Below are 27,567 nucleotides of genomic sequence, written 5' to 3' on the forward strand. Positions count from 1 at the left end.
ACATTCATTATGGGGGCATAAATTCAGTGCTCTGGGGCCATTTCATTCTGGCAATGGAAAAATGGTCTCTAGGAAAATCAGACTAGAGATTGGGACGTCGTTCACATTGACAGTGGTGAACCCAATCCAGTATTAGATGGGAAGCAAATTTCTCAGGGGTAGTAACACAGTTACTCCCATTTTCAGTAAGAGATATGAGACACAATTTTATTATATTCTGTAGGAAATTTGATTTAAGGAACTATAGCTGTAGACAAAAACATGCAATGAACTTGTTAGTGCTTTAGTATCTCTGTGTTCAGTTTACCACTATCATATACTTGGTATTGGCAGGGTAGGAGGTGACAAAAAAACAGAGGGATGTGGAAAATTGTTCTCTAAAACTTGCTACAGTTAGTGAAATTTGAAAATAAGTTTTGAATAATGATAATTCTTGCCATTTCAGTGTATAGGGATTCTACAGACATCTATATTACAATAAAAAGATGACTGTTTGGACAGTTCCCAGATGTCAGACATTATAAACAACTGATTCTAATAATTTATCGAATTGCTACTTCACCTTGAATATTTATTACACCACTTGCTTTTTAAAAAATATTTTTTAAATTTTGGTAAAATAAACAGAACATAGATTTAACCATTTTAACCATGTTTAAGTAATCAGTCCAGTGGCACACACCACTTCTTTCACTCCAAATTACAAAATATGTGTGCGTCACGTTGAATTCAGCAGTGATCGAAATCATTGTTTTTCTAAGAGAAGTATTTAGGAACAACTTTAATGCATTTGGCTGTTTTTCAGCATAATTAATGGTAGTATGGTGCTCATTCTTATTAACTAGAAACCCCTTGAGCTGATTTTTTTGAAATAGACTTTTTCTAACATTGCTATCTTTTTTGTTTCTACAACTGTAATTTATTTAAACTGCAAACATTTATTTTATAGTGTTTTAAAGTAAATATTCCCCATACAAATATAATTTGACATGGAATTTGGTTAAGAGCAAAAAGCATAAAAGTAGGAAGCAGATACCAGTCAGTATTTAATAATTGAAAATAAGTTGATCGAATAATCAAGTATAAGTTGATTAAGTAAGTTTATTTAGTAGTAAAGAATTAAGTTGATTATTAGGGGGTACCCTGGAATGTAGTCAGATTCCAGATGACCAAAACCAATTATCCAAACTTCTAGAGAATAATTATACTCGGCTCCCATTATTATTTTGAGGATCTATGATGAGCTTGTGTCATCTATTTATTGTATCATGACTTCCTAATTCTTTAATCGGACTTAGAAAGAGCAATGTATTTAATTATTAGAATATTTCTGATCACCTAGAAGTGATAAATGTCCTTTTTTCAGACTTTCTCCTTCAAATGAAAAGTTAATAACCTGGATTTATGTTTCAAACTTTTTCATGAACTAAATTGCACTGAAGTTAGCAGGCAGATAGATTTGCCAAAATATCTTTATTTGAACTGTTTGCAATTAGAATCATCCTTCCAAGTCCTTTCAGGCCCTATGCCACCTCTTCTACATAGCTCTTATTAATGCTTTCTCTCTCATTCTTCCTCTCTGGTTAAAATAGACAAAATATATAAGTAACACCAGGTAATACGGAAATATCTCTACTTGAATTCCACACAGAGCACAGTGCTTTTCATTTCAAGGTCAGCATTCAAGTGCTGCTACTATGTCGGGATAGGACTAAAAGATTTATAAACCACAGCTAGACTTTCAGTAGATCCTTCTGTAAGCAAATAGAATCTCCTTGGTTTATCAGTCAATGATGGGCTTCTTTTCCCTAAGCAAAGACATAGAGAAGATTAGCACAGTAGAAATGAGATGTACCTAATTAATTCCCCAGATCTCTCTAGATGATATTGCTAGTTTTGATGAGAAGAACATCGTGACTAAAATGAAAAATACGCTCAGTAGTTGAACTCATGAAGAAGGAAAGAAATAAATTTTCCTAGTACAGAGATGTTCTAGATAAAACTTAACAATGCAATTTATAATGATACTTTATGATGTCAGAATTTTTTAAAGGCTCTTATTTATAATGGCATATTTTTTAAAAGGAAATTTTCTTTCAGGATTTTAAAAAATGCCTTATATTTCTATTTCTATTGTATATGAGGTAATACACATTTTCAGCTCCTGCAAGTTATATTCTACAAGAATATTAGGTTCTAATAAGATATTTCTATTTCTTCATGGTAATTACATAATGGTTAAAAGTGTTTTCCTTCCAACTGAAAAAGACAGGAATAATTTGGGAACTAATTACCAATTATAATTTGGATCATTTAAATGTCTGCCGTTTCCTTGTACCTGTCATTAACCTACCGTGTTTGATGAGAATCTTACCGACATCTAGATTTTAGAGAAAAAAAAAAAAAAAAACAGCTCTGTGAGTGTTACCATTTGTTTCCTGGAATTATAAAATAGAAAATGAGCTTGGTCATGAAAAATAAAAATAAAAAGAACACTCAGTTTGGTTATTTCCTATTGAATAATGGGTGTATTTTATTAGTAGTCATAAGAATTTTTCTTTGTAGTTTAAACTTGTTCAAGATTACTTTTGCTGTATTTAGGAATAAAACACAGCTGCATGTTGTAAACAGTGCTAAATTTACTAGATTTTACCAAATGTTATAGTTACACACGATGCTTTAATGGAGGAAGGGAAGGCTTTCCAAAGAGGAAATGAGCAGTTATTGTGAGCCCCTTTGGGTCTATCAAGAAGAGTAACAGGGTCAGATGTTCTCTAAACATATCATAAAAAAAGGATGGCACCTCATGGTAAGAGCTACTTTAAGGCAAAAACATAAAAATTGTAGAAATCAAGAAAAGAGGACTTGATACATTTAGAGTTCTCTTCCTACTGGGCTTTCTACATTAGTGATTGTGAATGGGGTTGGGGAGATTGAATATATCTGAATTTCATGGCAGATAAAGAAGAGTGTTGTATTGTTTGAAAAAATGTACTGACTGTTACAACTTTATATGGGGAAATATATTGCTTTCATAACTGCAGAAAACAGTTTGACAAAAATCCCTTATCTGGTGGTTCCTGGTTTAAGAATATAGAGGGATGTTATGTATGGGTATGAGGATCATAAACTACACTAAAGGGGTGAGTTAGAGCTGAAATACATTCTGTGCTCCACTTACCAAGCCATGAACCCTGACTCTGTAAAGACAAGTGGCACCCATATCTGCATTATGAGGGGAACCTCACATATCTTCAGTGACAAGACTGTTAAACTTGAGAAGCATCCAGGTAGCACCTGTGGTGAGCTGTAGAGAATGAGAATGCTCCCTGACTGAAGACACCCAAATAAAAGCCCACTTAAACATGGCACTGGATAAACAGCCATCTGTGGGCCACACTTAGTCCAATAGCCACCAGGCTTTGTCCAGCTTCTTCAAATTCTAATCTCAAAAATTATTTTCTTATAGAATGTGGCTTCCTCAATTAAGGCATTGCTATAGGTCTCCAATAGCAATGGGTTCTCTGCTCACATAATGATTTCTTAACAGTTTTAGATATATATTTCTCTGTCTCTTGGAAATTTCCTTGTATGTAATGACTTTGCTTCTGTATATTTTTGGTGCCCCAAAATATGATAAAGGCAAGGCACAATATGAGCATCTGTTGATCTGAATTACCATGGGACTATATTCTTTAACTCTGTTCTTCTCAGTTGCTGGATACTTTTTGGCATAGCTCCCAACCCAGTTCTGTAAGCAATGAGAAAATCAAGTATGAAAGTTGGAAGCAGGTTCAATCTGGTTAATAGAAAAGAAGGTATTGTATATGAAATTATATAAAACTAATTTTCTTCAGTGATGTCTGGATCATCACTGTTGTCTTTAATGAGAAGTCTATAAAATGGGCTATGGTCTGTACCATAAGCCATGTCTCTAGACGCCACCTTTGATTATGTCTCCCATCTGTCATCTCAGTTGTGTGTGTGTGTGTGTGTGGACACGCACAACATGCAACCACACATATTTTCTCTCTAGCCTTATTCTAGATTCTAAGTCTTTAGCTGCTATATTCAATCTTTTTTTTTGGAACTCTTGCTAAAATAATGCTTCATGCTCTGCAGGTTATAGGTTAGTACACCTCCATCCTTATGTCAAAATCTGATATTGGAAATCTAACCAGGACCTAGCATTCTAGGACTGTTTGTCTACAAAGGAATTCAGAAATTTGCTACGAAGAAAATCAGTACTAGTTATGCCCTTTTCACTAAAAACTCCTCTGTATTTGTATAGGTAAATTTAAAAACTAGGTAACAATATAATTTCCTACATGGAAACATTTCAAGTGCTTTATTTTTCACGTGTGTTTGTAGAAACAACTCATACTTTTTTTATTTAATTTGTGTATGTGGTGATTGTCAGCTCTTTTGGTGGTGTGTTACCTAGTGGGTTAGGGATAAAACTCAGGTTATCCAAAATGCTGTTTAATTTCCCTGTCACTGAAATACAAGCAGAAATCCTTCTGCATATCTGTGCTTGGAGAAAATAGAAACAAAAATTAATCTCTGCCAAGAAAAATATGGTTGACTTAGGGATCACTTATATTTTGTGAGTTCTGTAAGACTTTGGAGACTTAGGAGTTAGTCTCAAAACTTAGTAAACAGAAAGAAAATGGAAATAAACATACGAATAGTATGAATGTTCAGATGCATTCTATTACAGACAAAAATAAATTTAATCATTTGGTATAAGATATAATGTTTCACTATGATATTGAATTGCCATACAATTAGAATTTTTAGATTTTGAAAAGACCTCAATTTTTTTCATTTATTTTTGAAATAAGTAAATAAATTATAAAATAATGATTGTAAAATAAATAATTGGTTTTACCTTGGCATTTATCTAGCAACAAGGGATAGTTATCCTGTGACATTTCATTCTACTATTGTTATCTCTAGGAAAATAAAGACCGGTTTGGTTTTTATTCCTTTGTGGGCCTGGAACTAAGTCTGTTGGGGGAATGACAACTTGCACCTGGGTGAGATTTCATGGCCTTTTCTTCTGTCTTATTAGGTCTGCCTATATTGTTGAGAGATCAGCATATTTTGCACCTATGTAAGTAGATATCAAGGTACAACACTGGAGCAAACAGTGATCGTTGTCTCATGGATGACTCTTGTCCTTTGTCATTACCCCCTACATCCACCTTCTTTGCTGGCAGAGCCTCCTTCATCCTAAAGATGATTGCACTTACTCTCTTTCCCATCTTTCCTTGTAGGTAGGACATGCTTATTCAAATGACTCAATTACAGGCAAAGTAATCCAAGGTAAGCGTGCTGAGGTGCTTTTATTCTCCTAAAAGTGTTTCACATTTTAGCATCTTACCAAGCAATGGAATAATCATTCAATTTGGCGATGTCTGCCTATGATACCCAGTACTGCAGTCACCATCTTGTGACCACAAGTGGAATACTGCCAAGATACAGACAATATTCAGATAGACAGATGGAAATCAGCTGAGTCTTTATTTTCATCTCTGAGCTGCTGAAGCAACCTAATTCCCTGTCTCTGGCCTTGTTGATATGTGCAATCTACACGTTCTGATCATTTAAGCCACTGACTCTATTGAGTGTTCTGTGATTTACACTCTGAAGCTACCTAAATTATGTAAACATGAACCTAATATCTTTACACAAGCCTAAGAAACAATGAAGCTTTCATTGGGTAAGCTCCACTGAATTCTCAGAGGTTATGATAACGTCAAAATGAACATTTAAAAGTTAACCATGACCTTTGTACTCTGGCTATTTGGTCTTGAGAAATTACTTTTCTTCTCTGAGCTATAGATTCAGAAAGTAAAATATTCCACAAGGTTATCTAGTTGTCCAACTTGGCACTGGAGATGAATGATTTGCTTATTAATCGTTTAATCTCAACCTAAATATGTATGTTTTAGATCAATCATTTGGGATCTTAATAACATAAAGAGAAAAAAGTATATAAAGCCACTATAACGTGGGCTTTAGATTCAAGCAGTTCTCGCTTTGTCATCATCTGGTTGTATAATCAGGGATTCACAGCCAACAGGCACCTCATTTACTTCATCAGTAAAGTGTGGAAAGTAACATCCTTTTATAGATATAGACTGCATATTAAAGTGGATAGCGTAATAGATTATCTAGTTTAGTGCTTGTCATATAGTAAATGCTAAGATGTGAACAAATAGATCATATTATTGACATAAAATCGTGTAATGCATAGCACAAACTATATTGCAGATATGCCTGTAGATTGCTTCAAGTTTATCTTATTTCTAAAAATGTCTAGAAAATTTAATATCTGTTCTATACAAAAATCATGTGACTCTACTCAAACGGGTTTACGAATGCAAACTATCATCAGCCCATTGATTAAAACCAAAGGAAAATCTGGATATCATCTTCCAGTCCTCTTTGTTAGGCGAGCTCTGCCACAGATACTGTTATTTTTCACCTAGACTTGGATGAAAAAAATACACATTTATAACTGGAAATTCTAATTCATTTCACCTTCACATTTTAAGCTATAGTAAGTACTAACAAAAAATTTAGAATTTCTCTAAATATCACCATGAATTGTTTATTGAACCCTTGGTTAAAGTTCTATTTAAGGCGCTGAAAGATTTATCTGATTAGCCCACACCCTATTAAGAATTTGCATAATAATTTAACAGCACAAATGTTTCTGAAGGGAAATATATGTGGTATGGCCATAGTATGCAAATTTTTTACAGCCATTTAGTTTTACAATAATACCTTATGCCACTTCATAAGCAGTGCATTAGGCCATGTCAGTGCTGACAACAGCAGACAGGAGCTGGACTCCAGATCCTGCAGCTTCAGACTAAATGTATGGTTGCCTTAGGGGCATTCTACCTATTAATTTAACATTCTAAAACTAATTATGTATGTCAGGGTGACCTCTCTGTAATCTATATTCATCACAGAGTCTGAGCTGTCTGTCTCCATTGTTCCCATAATAAAATAGCTGTTGATAGACTTATATAATTGACTATATCAGAAGTGAACTCACCCTACATGGCTACATGTAAATGGTGTACAGTCCCAATAGAATAAAGATAAGCAAAAAATAATCCAACTATCTTCAGTAATTAACTTTGGAGGCTTCATAACAACAGTAGGAAATATATTTCCCGTTGGCTTAAAAATGAAAGTAGGGAGTACACAGGAGTCACATCTATGGTAATTAAACAAAGTTTTCTTGGGGAAGACCATGAAAAAATATTCACCTTGAGTTTTTTTACATAACACTTATTAACACTTGCTGCTCTTTGGGCTAGCATACTTACAGAACTCCATTAAAAATTTATATATGCACGCATAGACAAATACTTTAATAAGGGACATTTATAATCATCTATGTAGTTTTGAATATCGATTTGTTGTGCAAATATCAAAATTGTTAATAGATGCTTATTTTCAGAAAATATCTATGTTATCTTCTCATATATCCTAGTGATATAATGTAAAAACTCCTTGAAAGATTAATTTGTTGATTGCATCAAATGCATTTTGGAGGTGTATGATTTCCCGTTTGTTTAAAAGGATTTACCTGACAAAAGCACTTTTGCAGAGGCTGTCAACCATAAATATTGACAAAGTGACATCGCATGTCGGATATTGCACCAGATTTAGAGGAGACTCAGAAACGAGAAAAAAAGGTAATCTGTGCCCTTTAGGAGCCTGTGTGTAATGAATAACCCCACCATTTTTCAAGAGGCAATGGAAATTTCAGTCACACTTTCCCTAGACTTCTGTTCTTCCTTAAATTTTTATTTAGAACTTACTATTTTTACCAGCTTTATGGTAGATTAGAAGGGAACAACTGAAACATGAAACATGGTCCTTGTTTTCAAAGATGCTACGAGGGAGCTGGTGCAGGGTAGCAGTTAGGAAAAGATTCTGTGAGGTCACACCCCTGGGTTCAATTCTGGCCCTTGGCTTCCATGGTTGTGTGACCTTAGGCTAGCTCTTTAAAATATTGTGCCTAAATTTCCTTACCTGTTAAGTTGAATGTATGTAGCCCCATGTAGGATTGTTGTAAGGATTACATTTACATTTAGAATTACATTTAGAAATAGTAAATGTAGATTGCATGGCTTATGAGAAGCATCTCAATTTGGGTTTGAGACGTGGAAATACGTAGACAAGAATGTAAGAGGTCATATAAGTAATGCTTATTATATTTTAATAAGCATTTTTAAAAATTACAGACAACAGAGTATAGAAAACAAGGACAGACATATAGATAAGCATGATTTTTTTTTAAATTACAGACAGTAACGTATAGAAAGTAAGGTCAGAGAGATATAGGATTGAGTCCTGTGTCCATCCGTGTGAATGTAGGCAGGTTACTTAAGTGTTATGGGGCCTTGATTACTCATAATTAACATCTGGATAATATAGTACTTGTCTCATAGGACTGTATAAGAATAAAATGAAATAATGTGTGTGTCAAGCTCTTGGCACAGTGTTTGGCATTCAGTAGAATGCATGACATTTTTGTGTTTTTTTTTTTTTTTTAGTAATATCATTGGGCAATGAACAAGATTCATAAGGAAGGAGGAGGCCAAAAAATGGCTTCATGGATATATTAGTTTCCTATGACTGCCAAAATAAAGTGTCACACACTGAATGGCTTAGAACAACAGAAATGCATTGTTTCACAGTTACAGAGGCCTGAAATCTGAAGTCAAGGTGTCAGTAGGGCCAGGCTCCCACTGGAGATATTAGAAAGAGATCTGTTCCAGGCTTCTCTCTTAGCTTCTGGTAGTTACTTGGCTTGTGGCAGAGTAACTTGGATATTTACATGGTGTTCTTCCCGTGTGAGGTTGTGATTTTATGAAGGGCAACAGCCTCACTGGATTAGGGGCCCACTTTACTCCAGTATTCCTTAGCTAATCTTAACTAATTACACATTCCCAAATAAGGTCACATTCTGAGATACTTGAGGAGAAGGGGTAGGAATCCAACATATGAATTTGGGGGGATACAATTGAATCCACAACAGATGGTGGGAGACTAATCCTGGAAAGATACGTATAAATGGGGGAAAAAAAAAAGTAGGACAGCCTTCTAGATCAGGGAGTGCCATCAGCAAAAAAATAAGTTAACAAGATACCAAGGGTAAGTAAGGAGATAAAAGGGTTTGCATTCACAAGTGAAGGGATATAAGAATGGGGAGATTGTTCAGTCCAGATCTGGGGTGATGCAATATATAATGGCAAGTTCCAGTAGATCAGTGAAGCATCAGACTAGACACTGGCTATGCCAATGCAACTAGCCTGAAGTCAGTTTAGAACATATTCAAAAAATTTAAAGGTGAAGTGAAGAAGTTTAGACACAATGTTCAGGCAGAAGAGTCTGAAACTCAAATGGTACATTCCTTGCCCAGGGTGTATACATTCAACACACAGGAACTATTATAAACTATAGATGGAAAGGAATCGTGATTTGAAATCAGACCAGGAAAGCTGTGTTAAGTGCTGATTGCACATAAGAATATCAAATGTTCTCTTATTCCAGAAAAATATAGGATGACGAGTACTAGATTTAGAGGAAGTGTGACTAATCCTCCTTCCTCTTGAGTGTAGTTTCTTTATTTGTTAAATAAGATATTAACATTTATTCTCATAAAAGGCTGTTGTGAGAATTGGACAATTGAATAATGTTGTTTCAGGTAAAGCTCTTACGTAGTAGGTGCACTAAAAAATTTGAGTGATTATTATTCTAATTATCTTGCTGATTTGATTATTCTTAAATAAGCAAGAGAACTGTTAAATAATTGGCAATAACATCTTAGATTTTTCACATGATCATTTTTCATTTTTTTCTCCTTCCCAGTGTTTTTTCCATATTGTTTCATCTTAAATGTTCCTTCTTTTTCTATATTTGTTCTTTTTACTCTTGTCTTTTTCTTTTTATTTTCTCAAATCTGTATTTTTTCATTCTGAAATATTTAGATAAATCCCAAATAGAGAGTGAGAAAATGCTTGGCAATATCAGGAGAAGGCAAAGATCTGGGTGTATTTAAAGCCTGTAAACTATAATTTACACCTTTGTTCATTCATAATATATACAGGTTTCCAAGAATTGCAATACAGTGAATATACATTTGAATTTTAAGCCTTTTTCAGGCATCTTTGGTTCCATTTGTTTAAATTATGCACTGTGTTATGTAGGCATGCTGAGAGATTAAGCCTGGGAATTGCTTATACTGTTATTTTGTTTTTCTTTCTGTTAATCCTGCCCTCTGTATCTATTATTATTGTTATTATTATTATTTTCTTCTTCTGTTATCTCTTGTAGCCCTTAGCATGACATCTGTTTTTACTCATTAATATACATGCTCCAAAGATTCTTTTCCAAAGCTGATGTCTTAGTTTAAAATTGTGTATTGTATTTCTTTTCTCCTGTGTTAATTTCTTTGTTATTCACATGTTTTCACAATGTACTCTAGATTATGTTCTAAACCTTGAATCTGTAACAGCAAATCTAACCTAGCCACTGACCTTGAGGTTCACATTTGGTATGGATACAGCCGTATAGACAGGTAAATCAGAATTTTGTGTAATCAGGGCTCAAGTAAACAAATACACAGGCATCTGTAAGTGGATGTGGGAAAACTTTGAGGTAGTTGATAGGTGGGCTGGATTCTGAGGGGTTGAGTAGAAGCTTTCCAGGAAGAGAGCCTGGATGCCTTCTAGCTTATGTTTTTGGGGTTTTTTTCTTGGCTTTCATTCAACTTGTAATTCATCTTGGAGGCTTAGTTGCTTCTGTAACTAAAATACTTGCCAAGTTTTCCTGGGTCTGAGATCCTTCTTAGCAGATATTTGACTGCCAGCCTCAAACTAGATTACAACAAGCCACAATTTCTTGTGGATAATTCGTCTCCCTGCATCCAATGCGACTCTCCTCATCACCAGTTTACATGTCTCAGGCACCCTCAAATCTGTGTGTTTATAATTTTCTCTTATACTTCTATTCAAGACAAGATCCTCTGGGCAGTTAATGTAGCAAATAATACAAATGAAAGGACTAATTTTCCGTAAATAATCTTCACGCTTTCTTTTAGTGTTAAATAAAAGAAAAAATATTGCCTACTATAAGCAAGACAATTGAGTCTGCCTAACTCAACGTAAGATGAGATATGAAAAAAGGGAATTGAAATGTGGAAGAAAAACAAATTAAGGCAGACTGTGTCATAAAATAATGTACAACCTAGTTGGAGCAAGAATAACAATAACCAAGAATGATCCCTGGTAGACCATGATTTTGTCACCTCTCATTTACCATAATATCATGGGATGTTGGATAGTACATAGCCACATCTAAAATATGTATGCCATGATGTCAAGATATATTTGAGTGAGTAATACTTTGAAAACTTAAATGGTACAAAAGTGTAAATACAATGAAAATTCTTCCACTCATTCAATAGTTACCAACGTTCCTCTTTATAGCAACTAATTTAGTAATTTTGTGTTTACTCTTCCTAGGGATATTTTGCATATACATACTAAAGTATTCCTTAATTTCCTCTTATATAAGTGTTAGTTTACATGCAAATACATGATAACATGCTATTCACACAAATGCTTTCTTTTCAGGTAATGCAATATTCTGAAATTTGTTTCACATCTACAAAATAATTCCTTATTTTTACAATTCGTATTTCATTGTATGTGGATTTATCTCATACTGCATTTAATTACCCCTGTAAATGGACATATAGACTATTTTTAAATGTTGTCCTACTAAAAACAGGGCCATGTAGCAAGAACACCTGGGGCCTGGGTTCTTCATTAATAACATCAGCCTCTAATAGGAGAAACTGGGGTTCCTTGAAGAAATGGCTGATTCTAGAACTGAGGCAAGAAATACACAAGATAAGCTAGAGGGATCTGTAATGTCCAAAGTGCTCAAAAAATAAAATAATTGGGGTCATATCAAAGGGACACGGTAGTAAAACTAAAAGATTTCCCAATGGCCAAAACTGTGACAAATTGAACAATAAAAACCATTATGTAGTGTTGGATTATAAAACATAAAACCTAGCAAAATACTAACTTGGCCAGTTACTCAAAGTAAACATCATAAATGTTCTATGCATAAATGTTCAACACAAAATTATAACCCGAGTCTAACCAGGAGAAAAACATCAGAAAATATGGTTTATAATGCAAAATATACAAATTATACAATAAATATTTATGAATCATACAAATAAAAATAAACGAATAAATAAGTCATATTTAAGATACATCTTAAAATAAAAGATGCATAGAGATACATCTTTTGTAAAGAAGAAAATACAGATACGTCTCTTAGAATTCTGTACCTCGATGAGATGGGGCTATATTTTCTACTACTTGAGTGTGAGCTAATTTTAGTGATATGGTTCCAAAGAGCAGTGTACGGAATGGAGGGGAAGAAAGTAGCTTTATACTGAGGCAAACACTAACTTGGCCTGGTGCTCAAAGTGAACATCATAAATGTTCTATGCATAAAGGTTCAACACAAAATCTATTACCCCAGTCTAACCATGAGAACTGACACAAGCTGAGGGTCTTACTATAAATACCTGACCACAACTTAAAACAGCCAAGGTCATGAAAAACAAGGGAAATCAGAGAAAGGATGATGTACAAGAGGAACCTAAGGAGACACGATGATTACATGTAATGTGGCATCTTCAATGGGATCCTGAAATAGAAAAATGACATTTAAACTAGTAAAATCTGAAGAGAGTGTAGTATTTAGTTAATGGCAGTGTACTAATGTTTCCTTGGTTGTGGCCAATGTATTCTAATAATATTAAGATATTAACAATGGAGAAAACTGGCTGTGGGGTATACAGAAACCCTTTGCACAATCTTTTAAATTTTCTATAAATCTAAAACTATTGCAAAATGAAAAAGTTCTTTTTAAAAAGTATGTAATAAATAACCTTGTACATGGGCCACTGTGGACATATGATGCTATAATTTGTAAGAGAGATTTATTAAGCAGAATTGTTGTGACAGTTTATGTTAAACCTGCTATCATCTTTGACTTGTTTATTTGTTTTATCCCTTATATCCAGTCGCTTAAAAAATCCTGACAATTACTGTCACCTTTACCACCGCTTTTATGGTGTTTGCTTACGTTACGGTGACAGCCTTTAAATGATCCCCTGCTTTTACCTATGACTGTTACTACATATTCTTTTCTAAAAGCCAGAATGGTACTCCTAAAATGGATGAATAGATGTTGTCACCCCACACTAAGAGGCTTCGAATGGCTTCATGTCTGCCTTACAGTAAAAGCCAAAAATCCTTGCAAAGGCCCTTCACACTCTGCCCTCCTTTATCAGTATGAATTCTTTCTTTTCTATCTTTCACAACACTCACTCTGATCCAACCACTTTGCCCACTACTGTTTTGAACAAACAAGGAAAGCTTCAGCCTCAGGATCTTTGCACCATACTGTTCCTGCTGCCTATAAATCTTTCTGCTTCTTATTTACACATGCCTCAGTCCCTCAGCTTATGCAAGTATTAGCTCAAATATGATCTTCTCAGTGAGACCTTCCCTAACTGCGAGTGGTGGTTATGCACAAGGAGATCATGGCTTTGTATAATTCCTTCTCTTGATTGTGGGTGGAAACTGATCTGCTTCTAGCCAGTAGAATATGGCAAAGGAGATGGATTATCCCTCCTGTTATCTTGTTATATTATAGAATGAGAGTAAAGGGATTTTGTGGATGTAATTAAGGTCCCTAATCAGATGAATTATTAGCAGCCAAAAATGGGGATTATCTTATATGGGTCTGAATTAATCAGGTGACTCTTTCAAAATGCAGCCTGGACTTTCTCTAAAGTCAGAGATTCTAAGAAGCAGAGATTCTCTGTCTCTCTGCATTGCTGGCTTTGGAGAAGTAAGCTACTGTGAATTCTATAGCAGCAAGAAAAATCATTTGGCAACAATATGAGGTAGTTTGGAAATGGATTCTTACCCAGCTAAGCCTTCAGATAATGCTGAAGCCCAGGCAAAAACTTGGTTTCAGACTATTGAGATCCTGAGCAGAAGACCCAGTTAAACTATGCCTGGAGTCCTTACACACTGAAACTGTGAGATAATTAACAGGTGTTTTTTTTAAGCCAGTAAGTTTACGGTAAATTGTTACATGGCAATAGGAAATGAATTAATGCCTTTATTTAACATTTCAAGGTTATGTTCCATTGCATCTGTATTTTGTTCCTTTGCCTTATTTCTCCCCTTAGTATTTACTACCACAATGGAGGGCTGCTTTTACCTTACAGAGTTTTCGTGAAGATTAAATGAAGCAATGCATATAAAAAGCCAAGGCAGTTCCTAGCATTTAATAAATGTGCAGGATATGTATTTCTTTTGTTTTGTTTTTCTATGTGTAAAAATGCTTTACGAAAGGAATAACTTTACTAATGAAAAGTATTATTATTTGGGACATTTATTGATTCTTATTCTAGTCAATAATATAGTATGTAATATAATGCAATCTGTCACACCCTAAGATTAGAAAATATTTTCCCCAAATACTATTTTCCTTAAGTACAAAAATGCATTTAGAATGAGTTTTAAAGGGAGAGTTTTCATTTAAATTTAATGTGATGCAGCCACATGTTTTCTTGCTGGCAATATCTTATTTCATTTTTAGCTTTCACCTAATTCCTTATACTTTATTTTGTGGATTCATTACTATGCAAATACATATGCACTATATTCAAATACATGCTTTGAGGATTATATTACATTATATCATTTCACAATTAAACAGCTTGCATCTAGTTCTCTCAAGTTACAAATGTTTTATATAAGTTGGTTCAAGTTACCAAGTCAAAACAATAAGTGAGATCTTTCATTTGAACTATGAAAACACTAAAATGATTCTCCACAGGTATTAATGATAAAAAGTTTGTTAAAAATCAGTTTCATTACTAAAAAATATATATATTGGCTATTGGTTTATTTTAAAATACAACTTATAAGAAAAATGTGCCAGGTGATTTGACTCAAGCCTGTAATCCCAGCACTTTGGGAGGCCGAGGTGGGTGAACCACTTGAGTTCAGGAGTTCAAGATCAGCTTGGCCAACATGGTGAAACCCCGTCTCTACTAAAAATACAAAAATTAGCTGGGCATGGTGGTGTGCACCTGTAGTCCCAGCTGCTTGGGAGGCTGAGGCAGGAGAATTGCCTGAACTTGGGAAGCAGAGGTTGCAGTGAGCAGAGATCGTGCCACTGCACTCCAACCTGGGTGACAGAGTGAGACTCCATCTCAAAAAAAGAAAGAAGACCTATTTTACCTATGTTTATAAAGATCAATTCATTATGATTGCTCTGATTTTCAGTCAATAAATCATCTAAAATTCTCATTTCCTTTCTTCACCCAGGCGTTGTCTATGTGCCATTTTTATTATTTGATAATATCTCCAGTTTATGTCAAATAAAAAGAAACTGAAGTGATAAGGAATAATGTTAAAAGCTGTTTTAAGATGTTACTTTTATTAGAATTCATAAAACATTGCAGTGAAAGAGCTATAACAAATTATTGTCACATCTTTTAATTACTGTGATCATCTTTCACGGCTAAGAATAAAAAGATGCTGGGAAAAAATAAATGGCTATTTGACCACTCATTCTGAGGCAAAAATTAAGGTATTTCACCTTTGTTCAGAAGATTTCAAATACTGAAAACCAGCATATTAAGATTTATCAGATACTTCAAAGCTTATTAGAATAGAATGGAACAGCATGCTTGGTATCAGAGTATTTAAATCATATGGTGTGATATGGTTTGGCTTCGTGTCTCCTCCGCCTCCCAAATATCACCTTGAATTGTAATAATTGTTATGCGTCAAGGGTGGCACCAGGTGGAGATAACTGAATCGTGGGGGCAATTTCCCCCATGCTGTTCTCGTGGTAGTGAATGAGTTCTCAGGATAGCTGATGGTTTTATAAGGGGTGTCCTCCTTAGCTCGGCAATCATTCTCTCTCCTGCTGCCCTTCTGCCATGGCAGAAGAGGTGCGTTCTGCCATGACTGTAAGTTTCCTGAGGCCTCCCCAGCCATGTGGAACTGTGAGTCAATTAAACCTGTTTTCTTTATGAATTACCCAGTCTTGGGTATTTCTTCACAGCAGCATGAGAATGGACTAATACATGGTGTCATTTGCTAAACCACAATTAAGTAAATGTTATGAAGAACTTTCAACTGTCTTGACAACATATTTGAAATTAACTGTGTAATTCTAGATGATCCTTTTGAATTTTACCAGTATGAAAAAACACACCCATAAATTTTTAAATATTTAAAAGGCTCACTAAATGAACTTTGTTTTATTGACTCACATTGCCAGTACCTAGAACAGCATCTGGAACATACTAAGTGCCCATTAAATGTTTGTGTAATTGAATGAATGAATAGGTGGTAGCCAAGTCAACAAGACTTAACCCCTACCATGGGAAAGTTACTCCTTTAGCAGTTGAAGCTGAGTCTGCACCATACTAACAGGCATCATGTTTTGGTGGAAATTCATACCTCATCTCAGCTAATAGTGGTAAGCTCATATTTTATTCCCAATAAATAATATTGGGAGGGTATTTTTTTAAATTTACCCATAAAACGTTATATTCCAGGGCATAAGAATATCTAAAAACCCAACGGAGATGTCCCCACCTATCATTGATATGTTCCCTCTTTTTGACTTTCTTTTCTTGTCTACACACATAGTACAACTGCCATTTATACGACTAACCTGTAATTACATTTTCCATATGCTAAATAGTTAGCTAAGTACTTTAAAACTTGTTATCTTACTTCATGTGCCAGCTTAATGTGGAGCCTACTCATATACAATATAAATAAAAACCCTTTAAATTATTACATAAATTGATAATTTTACACATGCTACATTTTATGTGTATATGTTTTGGGAATGGATGTTAATACATGCCTGGAAAATTTAAGGAGGTTGGTAGGTGCTGAATTATGCCCTCCATCAAAATCATGGGTTGAAGCCCTAACTTCTAGACCTCAGAATGTGACATATTTGGAGACAGGGTTTTCACAGAGGCAATTAAGTTCAAATGAAGTCACTGAGGTGGGCCCTACTCCAATATGACTGGTGTTCTTAAAAAAAGAGGGAATTTGGACACAGACATATAGGAGGAAGAAGATCTGAAGAGGTAGAGAGAAGATGGCCACTGAAGCCAAGGAGAGAAGCCTAGAAGAGATCCCTTCTTCATAGCCCCCAGAAAGAACTAGCCCTGCCAACACGTGGATCTGGAACTCCTAGCTTCTAGATCTGCAAGGAAATAAATGTCTGTTGCTTAAGACATCCAGTCTGTGACACTTTGTTATGCTAGCCCTAGCAAACTAATACAGAAGTGGAAAAATGGGTCACTCTATTATATATGTAACTCTAGTACTTAACCTTCTCTTTTCCTTAAATAACTTGCTTTCTTTTTAATAGTTTATAATCTATACAAGAGGACTGATAACAACAATCCCAGAATAAGGACGTTTAGCTCATATAATGCTCGTTGTTCGTTTGTGGGATTTTCCTTTCTGTTTGACTTCTGCTCAGCTACTGGCAGATCGATGCAATGGTAATTTGATGGCAACTGCTTGTACATACAGTAACTGATATTATCAAATCTGCGATAAAATAACAAAGTATTTTCCTGATGTAATACAAATTTTTGGATATAAGGACATTGTTAATACAATAGGAGAAACGTTAGAACATACAATAGCTTGGCTTTATTAACAGCCCTAATCATGTTAGCAATTTTGATCTAATTTAAGTGATGTCCCCATTATAGTGGTAAATTGTGTTTTCATTAATACAGTGAGAAAGCCATTAATATGAAAATTGCTCGTTCACAATTACATTAGTGAAGTGCTTATCCTATTATCACTAAACTGATTCTAACCTAGGTGCTAAGCAATTTGAGTCAAAGTATCCTACAACAAAGGAGTCATCATCTTTCTTAGAAGGTCCTCACTGGCTTTCTTATTTTTTGACACTGCTTACTGTGTTATTAGTAAAAGTGACATAAATTAATATCACACCATTATTAGTTTATTTATGATCCTATGCATTTTATCTAATGACACATATATCCTACAACTTTACATTTGGATACCCTAATTACTCCCAGCATCTCTCCAGAATAGTAATAAATAGTGTGTATAAATTTGGTTGTAAGCAACAGAATCTAACCCCACCATCTTATGCAAAGAAACATATTTAAAGACAATCGGCTGGGCGCTGTGGCTCACGCTTGTAATCCCAGCACTTTGGGAGGCCGAGGCGGGCGGATCACGAGGTCAGGAGATCGAGACCACGGTGAAACCCCGTCTCTACTAAAAATACAAAAAAATTAGCCAGGCGTGGTGGCGGGCGCCTGTAGTCCCAGCTACTCAGAGAGGCTGAGGCAGGAGAATGGCGGAAACCCGGGAGGCGGAGCTTGCAGTGAGCCGAGATTGCGCCACTGCACTCCAGCCTGGGCGACAGAGCGAGACTCCATCTCAAAAAAAAAAAAAAAAAAAAAAAAAAAAAGACAATCACAGAATTCACAGAATAAATAGGGGAAAGTGGCTTGGGGACAGGAAACAAGAGATTTCTGGAAGTCTCCAGAAGGGAGACCACGGCAATGATCTTCCCAGCAACCACGATTGGGTCAGTTAGCTTCGTCAGAATGAATGATCTTCCATCTTTACATCTGCTTTTGTGTTAAGTCTCAAACCTTGAGTCCTGTGGAGATCCTCTGATGGACTCAGCTTAGGTTCTGTCCCTGGCTACTTGCTGTGCTGAAGTAATAGTAATACTTTAGGATCTATCCTATAAGATCATACAAAATGGGTGAGAGGAAATTATCCCCCACCAATAATTGGGTGCTATAAAGAAGGATGTAACGGAATTGGTAGTCAATAAAATAAAGGTTTCCACTACAATCATGAAATACATGTTGAGTATTTTACCTCATAAGGAAATTGTGGTAGGCATTATTCCATTTACAATTACCTGGCTCTCCTAAATGGTTATCCTTTGGAATCATGACTATGAGAGCTGCTTTGGCCAATGATATGTGAGCATTGTGATGTGTGTTTCTTATCTCTATTTAAATTTTTAATTATTGGTGCTCAACTCCTCAATTCTCCCTACCATCAAAACCAGCAACCTTCCAGATGGTGGAGCCTCTGTCAGTTGGAGTCCCAGAATGCAGCAATCTAAAGCAGAAGCCGTCACTAAAAGGCAGCAACGTGCGACAGAAACAAGAAATAAACATTATCTGTGCCACAGAAATGTTGTGGGTTTTGTTACCACACATCTCCTGCCCAACAGAGACATATGTGGTGTAGTAGAAGGAACATAATAGCTGTTAAAAGGTAAGCTCCAATTCTTTTTGAATATATGATTCTGGGATATAAATAATATATTTTTTGTATCACTTCATGTATCACTTTTCTCATTTATAAAATGGAAGAATATATACCAGCAGCACAGGTATGTTATAATATCACCTACAGCCTACAGCTTAGGAAGAAAAGAAGGCTGAAGTCAGAACACTTAGAAATACCAGTATGTAAAGTAAGTATAGAAAAAAGTTGTTATGGCGACTGAAGGTCAGCAACTAGAGAGTTAAGAGGAGAACTAGAAGAGAGTACAGTGATAGAATAGGAAGAGAGACTGAAATACTATAGAAAGGCCGGGAATGGTGGCTCACGCCGGGAATCCCAGCATTTTGGGAGGCCAAGGTGGGCGGATCACGAGGTTAGGAGATCAAGACCATCCTGGCCAATGTGGTAAAACCCCGTCTCTACTAAAAATACAAAAATTAGCCAGGTATGGCGGTGCACACCTGTAGTCGCAGCTACTCGGGAGGCTGAGGCAGGACAATTGCTTGAACCTGGGAGGCAGAGACTGCAGTGAGCTGAGATCGCGTCACTGCACTCCAGCCTGGGCAACAGAGTGAGACTGTCAAAAAAAAAAAAAACCTATAGAAAGAGGAAAGAGCAGTAAGGAATGTATAATATTTCCATTATATTGACAATGAGTAGGCAATCAATGACTTTATCAATAGCAAATTACTTCATATTTATTTCAAGAGGATAAGAGGCTTTATACTTTATATTAAAATATTAAGAGCTAAGAACACCATTAAAACAGAGAAAATAGAAGATGTGCATCGGGGCAGGGAGCGGGGGAAAAAGCATGCAAAAGAATGATAGAAAGCTGAGACAATAACAGATTAACATTTTTGAGTATCTTGACAATCATGTTAAAAGGAAACATGATGTATTAAGAGAAAGCATATAAGTTAAATGAGATAAACTTTGTGAAACTATTTTCACATTGATCTCTACCAAAGGAAATCTTGATTTACCTGAAGGACTGTGACCTCCTAAAACCATTTTTCTCATACAACCCTTCCTGTCATTGTTTTTGAGAAAATTTGCAGGTCAAATGGAAATCAGCATTCTGTGATAGCATTTCAGTGAGGAGTAATAGAATTAATTATATTACTAAGGTTCCAATTATTGGCAAATCTAAAAATGTTTTGAATTAAGTATGCTATAAACTAAGATATGCTTGACATTAAATTTTTTTAAAGTTCCTTTTTCTCTATCTCCAGAATGAATCCCGATATATCTTGTTTTGGTCAGATAACTTGGTTGTTCTGAAAATAATACATAGATTTCTCACCCCAAAACTTGTGCTAAAAATTTCACAAATCTTCAGATATATAGTATCTTACCCCACAGTTTCGAGATATGTTTAAAAAAATCATTTGGATGTAAGTCAGCCTCACTGCAAAAGGCACGCTTTTTATGATATCATGCTACTTTTTTGGGGCTAAGAATTTTATTTTGAGATCTTCTCCGATAAGTTTGAGAACACTACCTTTTGTTACTCATTTTCTTCATTTCTAAAATGAGAAAGAAATTCCAATCTCTATTGAATAAAAGATAAAGCACACTCCTGGAGCATAAATTGCCCAGTTCTGAAGATTATAAATTGAATCATAACAAGCTACAGTCATACGTCACTTAACCAAAGGGGCTACACTCGGAGAAATGTGCTGCTTGGTAATTTTGTCACTGTGCGAACATCATAGAGTGAAGTTACGCAAATTGAGATGGCATAGCCTACTTACTATACATATAGGGTATATGGTGTAGACAACTGCTCCTAGGCTCCAAACCAGTACTGCACATTACTGTACTGAAAACTACAGGCAGCTGTAACAGAATGGTATTTGTGTATCTAAACATAGTTACACATAAAAATACAGTAAATATATATGGTGTTATAATCTTATGGGAGGCTAATATCCAGAATCTACAATGAACTCAAACAAATTTACAAGAAAAAAACAAACAACCCCATCAAAAAGTGGGCGAAGGACATGAACAGACACTTCTCAAAAGAAGACATTTATGCAGCCAAAACACACATGAAAAAATGCTCATCATCACTGGCCAACAGAGAAATGCAAATCAAAACCACAGTGAGATACCATCTCACACCAGTTAGAATGGCCCTCATTAAAAAGTCAGGAAACAACAGGTGCTGGAGAGGATGTGGAGAAATAGGAACACTTTTACACTGTTGGTGGGGCTGTAAACTAGTTCAACCATTGTGGAAGTTGGTGTGGCGATTCCTCAGGGATCTAGAACTAGAAATACCATTTGACCCAGCCATCCCATTACTGGGTATATACCCAAAGGACTATAAATCATGCTGCTATAAAGACACATGCACACGTATGTTTATTGCGGCACTATTCACAATAGCAAAGAGTTGGAACCAACCCAAATGTCCAACAACGATAGACTGGATTAAGAAAATGTGGCACATATACACCATGGAATACTATGCAGCCATAAAAAATGATGAGTTCATATCCTTTGCAGGGACATGGATGAAACTGGAAAACATCATTCTCAGTAAACTATCGCAAGGACAAAAAACTAAACACCGCATGTTCTCACTCATAGGTGGGAATTGAACAATGAGAACTCATGGACACAGGAAGGGGAACATCACACTCCGGGGACTGTTGTGGGGTGGGGGGAGGGGGAGGGACAGCATTAGGAGATATACCTAATGCTAAATGACGAGTTAATGGGTGCAGCAAAACAACATGGCACATGGATACATATGTAACAAACCTGCACATTGTGCACATGTACCCTAAAACCTAAAGTATAATAATAAAAAAAAAAGAGAAAAAAAAATCTTATGGGACCATCATCATATATGTAGCCCATTCACTGAAACATGTGGTACATGACTATGCATTAGGCTGCCTGTAACTTCCTATGCTTTGTGTTCCTTAAAAAAGAAGAGAGGAAAAGTTTTTAATTGCTTGTGATTGTCCTATACTTTCTTTTCAGCCAAAAAAGTTATTTTTTTATACCTCGGTGCAATATTTTCTCCTCCCCCTTAGCCCATTTATGACTAGTGTTCCATTATTGGAACACTAAGCATGTGGGAGTTATTTATATCCTACTGCTCAAGGTCATCGCCAAGGCCCGACTGCAAAAATCCGAAAGTTGCAACCACAGGCAGAAATAGTTAATGGATTTAGCTTTGGATTGAAATCTTACAGTTGTGTGTGTGTGTGTGTGTGTATGTGTGTATGTTGCACTGATCTCATAGCTGTACAACAATACAATTTATGAAAATGAAAAAAAGGAAATATTTACCTTCTACTTTCTAACAGAGCCTATATAAGTTAGGTTCAATATGATCTTCTGTGTTTATTTTTTCCCCACATAGATTGGAGTTCTTTCATCTTTTTTTATGATGTGTACACACATTCCATGCTATGGAATGAGGTTGATCCAAGCAACCTATTAATACACATACTGTGTTTTCAGTGCAGGCATTGTAAGAAGGCAGAGTTTCAACTTGGGACCTTGCCCAGGATCGTGTTTGGGTTGGGGCCAATCACTATGACAAGTCTTAGGAGTTTATTGCTGATCACTAAAGGAAATGGTCACATAGCTCTGGGAACTCAAGATTTTCCCTTCTCTTTTAGGGGACAGATGTGTCATCTGAGTCACAGAAATACGATGTACATAAACTACAGATCAGGGAAGGCTTTGTTCAGAAACAGTGAGTGTGAATCAGCATAGCATTCTAGACTACCACACAGGTCATTCTCTTCTTCTTGCTCTCTGGATTGCCTCCAAAAATATTTTTAATGAAGTTTTCATTGAATTTCAAATCAATATGCCAACCTAAAGAGAGAGCAGGGAGCAGAAAAATGAAGGTAATAGAATTACAAAGTGGAAAGTATAATGGTCACCGGCCGTTAAAATCTGTTTTATTATTATTTCTTTCTTCAGGAGGCAGAAGATATGGTGTTTGTCTTTATCTTCAAATTGAAGTAAAATATTAACAAAGTGTTTTGGGGTGGGGAGCATCTTACCAGTTAATGTTCTCCTTCCCAATAAAGGTTATTATCTTTTTCTGTTGGTGATATGTTCGTGTCTGATGCATTTCCTCTGTCTGTTTCTAGCTCTATTATTATCCCATTGTGAATGTTTTCCATCCAGTATTGAACCTACTATTCCTGAGAACAGGTATTCAATCTCTGCTTATTTCAAGTATAGATATCTTTGGGCTTTTTTATTCCTCTGGGATTGTCTTTCCAACTTCCTAAAAAATGGGAATTCAGCAGCCTCTGTTCTTTTTGGTCCTATAGCAGATAATTACCTGCAGAACTAGTTACTGGAAACAAGTTATGGTTCACAAGCTATTAAACTTCAGCCTGAGGTTTCTTGACAGTTTCCTTCCAGATTTCTGAGAGCAAAGTTTGCCTAAGTTTATTGTAACTCTTCTGCTATTGTCTACTGGAAAAAGTTCATTGTTCTCCTACAGAATATATTATTGGATGGTTTTTCAGAGATACAAGCTGCCTTTGTCAATTTCTTTCATTGAGTATCTGCTCATTACCTACAGAGGCCAAGTTGCAGAACTACAGAAAAACACAGAATACTTAAATAAGGTTTGTTGGATAGGGAGAAATGCAATCGTATTTCCTTTCAGGATTGGAAAATAATGTTTATTCAAATGTGTGTGATTATGTATCTGGGTGTCTGCTCACTGTAGCTCTTTAGATAGATACATTCATTTAAAGACACAGCATGTCTTTGTGTAGACCAGCTTCTGAACTTTCCAACTTAAATTATGTTATTTGCAAGCTTTTCTCATCATAGACTTTGTTTTTTATGCCCTATTATGTATCCTGTTGCTTTTTATTATTCCACATATTGTCATTTATTTTGGTTACCCACATAGTGTCAGAATCAGGCCCAGAAGCAAGAAAGAATTTGAATGCAATAAGTCCCTTTGGAGGTAATCCCAAGAGAAATGGAAGGAAGAGTGGGAGAGTGGAAAATTGAGATGTTAGAAGGAAAGCAGCCAAAAAGGATGAGTTAACTAGCTGCTTACTGTGTTGTTGACAACTGGACTGAAGACTGCTGGGGACTTAGGGTGGATGCTATAGAACATGCCTCAGAGCTTTCCCACTCCAAGAGTGAGCAAGCGGGGACATTTATTCTCTTCTTCCCTTCCATCCTTGGTTGGGGATTGCTTCCTGGGGGTCATTAACTCCTGACTTTAGGCTTGCCAGTGTTTAAGCTGAGGCTGCCAGGGAAAGCCTATAGGTACAGAGCTGCAGGTACTTGCTGAAAGAGCCATCAGTGTCCACGGAAACAGTGAAAACCAAGGGAAATAAGTAAGATACAAAGGGCTTCACTATAGTTACCAACACTAGGATTCACTTTTCAACAGCTATGCCTTTTAAGTTTTGAGAGTAAAGAATAATGTGTCAACTACTGGTCTCACTTAGGATCAATAATTTTTACTGATTCTTAGGAGAATTTGATTTAAGTTATGTGTACAACAGAGCTGGAACACTGGTATTTCCCACTTAGCCCAACAATGGGCATACCAATGTGGGCAGTTTATGCAAGAATCTCAAATGGGTGCCCACGGAATTCTGTGCTCAAAACCTCATAGCTTTTCATCCATATGGTTTATTTTAGTAAAATAGCATTGTTCCCACATTTTTAGAGCCCAATATTACATGTTTCAGTATTCTACCTGTCAATAATTTTGCTGTACTTTGCTCACTGTAGGGTATAACTAGAATATCAGTTAAGGTTCTTTTATTCTCAAATATCAGAAGATGCAGCTTGAACTGGCTTAAGCAGTAATATCTTTATTTAAAAACTAAAATATGCTGGGAGAGTTCTAACATCAAGTGTAACTGTACCCAAGGACTTAATGTCACTCAGCACCCATTGTATTTACTCCGCATGCTTTGCCGTCCTATCTTTTGGCTCTGTTCCCAGATAAACTGTCCACTTAAAATGCCACCAAGGGCCCCAAGCATTATACTCACAGCTCCGATTCAGCCAGAACAACAATGAAAGCTTTATTTCCACCAGTAGTTCAAATAAAATCCTGGGCCTGACTCTCATAAGTCCATTTGGGTAATTGGATTGCACTTTTATCCCCCTGAATTCCTGAATTAAACACTGTCATTGGGGAACAGGATGATCTAATTGTCTAGACCAGAGTCATGAGCCTAACCCAGGAGGGACTGAGTGCGTGTGGGGGGGAAAGTCTTTTCTCAGAGAAGTGGGCAGTTGGGTGGAGTGTCGCTCTTCCAGAGGATTGTGGATTGAGGGAGCAGATGTTAATTTGAATTGTATTTTCCATCATTTGATTATTCAGATGAAAACAAGGGACTGTTAAAAAAGAAGAAAGTATGGATTCTGACCACATTAAGTGTATATCTCTGCAACATAGCATATTTTACTTTCCATGGATCCTACCACTGATTTGGCCCTTTACCTGCTTCTTCTTTCCTACCTTTATTAATATTCTGACCAATGCGATGCTTTCCATCAAGCAACCCACTGAAGAACAACTCTGGCTTCTGAATACATCTCTATCACCAGTCTAGAAATGGTGCACACAGACTAACCTCCCAGTGGGTTCTGTACCCCATAACGGGTTTACACTTTTCCCAGATTGGAAGAATCCATTGGAGTTATTTCAAAACATGCCATTGTTAATAGATCTTTTTTAAAAAAGACTGATCATCTTAGAACTATTAAGTTGTATCAAATTTAAGCTAACCACAATAGGCTACCTCTCAAAGTGATACCTAAGCTCAAAAACTCTTATTGGTCAAAACTGTCTTCCAGTGGGCTATGCATATTTAAAATGTAACTTTAAAAATGGATCATTTTTTTAAAATTATAAATAATTCTACAGAGTTCTCCAAATGATACATTTCTTGGATGGCTATCAGATAGGAATTACACCAAGGTCTTCATATGATCTACTATCATTAATCACCTTACCATTTAAGATTTATAGACTTGTCTTAAATTCCTATCCCACAAAATCTGGTAAGCTCAATGTCTGTTAAAACATTTAGAGTTTATTGGTGAGTATTCATTAAATTGCACCTCATTACTCTTTTTTTCTGTTTCTGGGTAAATTTCGTATCTTTATTTTACATCTCATTTCTTGTTTATGACATCTCGGCTGGACACTGACCCAAGTTTTTCATTTCCCAAAGTGCCACTTACACGAGATTGAGGACACAGAAGACTTTTGCTGAGATTTAGGTCAGAGGTTCTCAAACTTCAGCACACATTATAATCCTCTGGAGGGCTGGTTAAGATGATACAGACCCCAAAGTTCCACATCCAGTAGGTCTGGGGAGGCTTCTGAGAATTTGCATTTCTAACAGGGCTTGCATCCCCTGAGGTTGTTGGTCAGAGGATGACACTTTGCTTTGAGGACCATTTGTTTACAGTAAAAAAGCAGCATGGTCAGGGGAGGGTTGCATTATTATGCAAGTAACTTAAAATTGAAAGATAAATGTCTTATTTTAAAAACGTGTACAGCCATTTCTACCTTCAGGAATTCTTCAGTGGTTATATTCCAGGTAGATCTGTGAGTTCTCCTTCCATTTCTTTCCCTCTTTTTCTGGCTCCCTTACTCCGCTCTGAAGGCCTTACTTGGGAAATGCAAAACTCCTCTTAGTTTATTACATAGTACACTTGAGTTATTGTTGTCTCTTTGCTTCAGAACTCCTCAATTTCAGCCAAGTGTATAGGCTAGTTATTTTCTGACGTGCTTTGCTAAATGAAGACAGTTCTCTCTATTTATATATTTCTGCTACTGGTTCTTAAACTAAATTCTACTCTTTCAATCACATGTCGTATTCTGTTTCTTGAATTTAAGTCTTTATGTGTGTTTACAGGTGGTTGAGAATACTTTTTATTGCAGATATCATTTATTATATGGCTGTGATTATGATAAACATTGACTGAATGAATAAACATATAAATTGTTGATGTTACTTCTTAACATTAACATTGGAAAATACAATCTTCTTTTTTTTTTTTTTTTTTTGTGGCAGAGTTTCGCTCTGTCTCCCAGGTT

At 35.9% G+C, this 27,567-nt stretch overlaps 1 long non-coding RNA gene across 2 annotated transcripts in view; it reads right to left on the reverse strand.

Annotated features, from left to right (window-relative positions):
• Positions 1–27,567, reverse strand: part of LOC129486050 (uncharacterized) — a 501,974-nt gene that overhangs the window by 129,902 nt on the left and 344,505 nt on the right. The gene's annotated exons all lie outside the window — the stretch shown is intronic.

Source organism: Symphalangus syndactylus, chromosome 7 (genome assembly GCF_028878055.3).
Source record: "Symphalangus syndactylus isolate Jambi chromosome 7, NHGRI_mSymSyn1-v2.1_pri, whole genome shotgun sequence".
NCBI lineage: Eukaryota > Metazoa > Chordata > Mammalia > Primates > Hylobatidae > Symphalangus > Symphalangus syndactylus.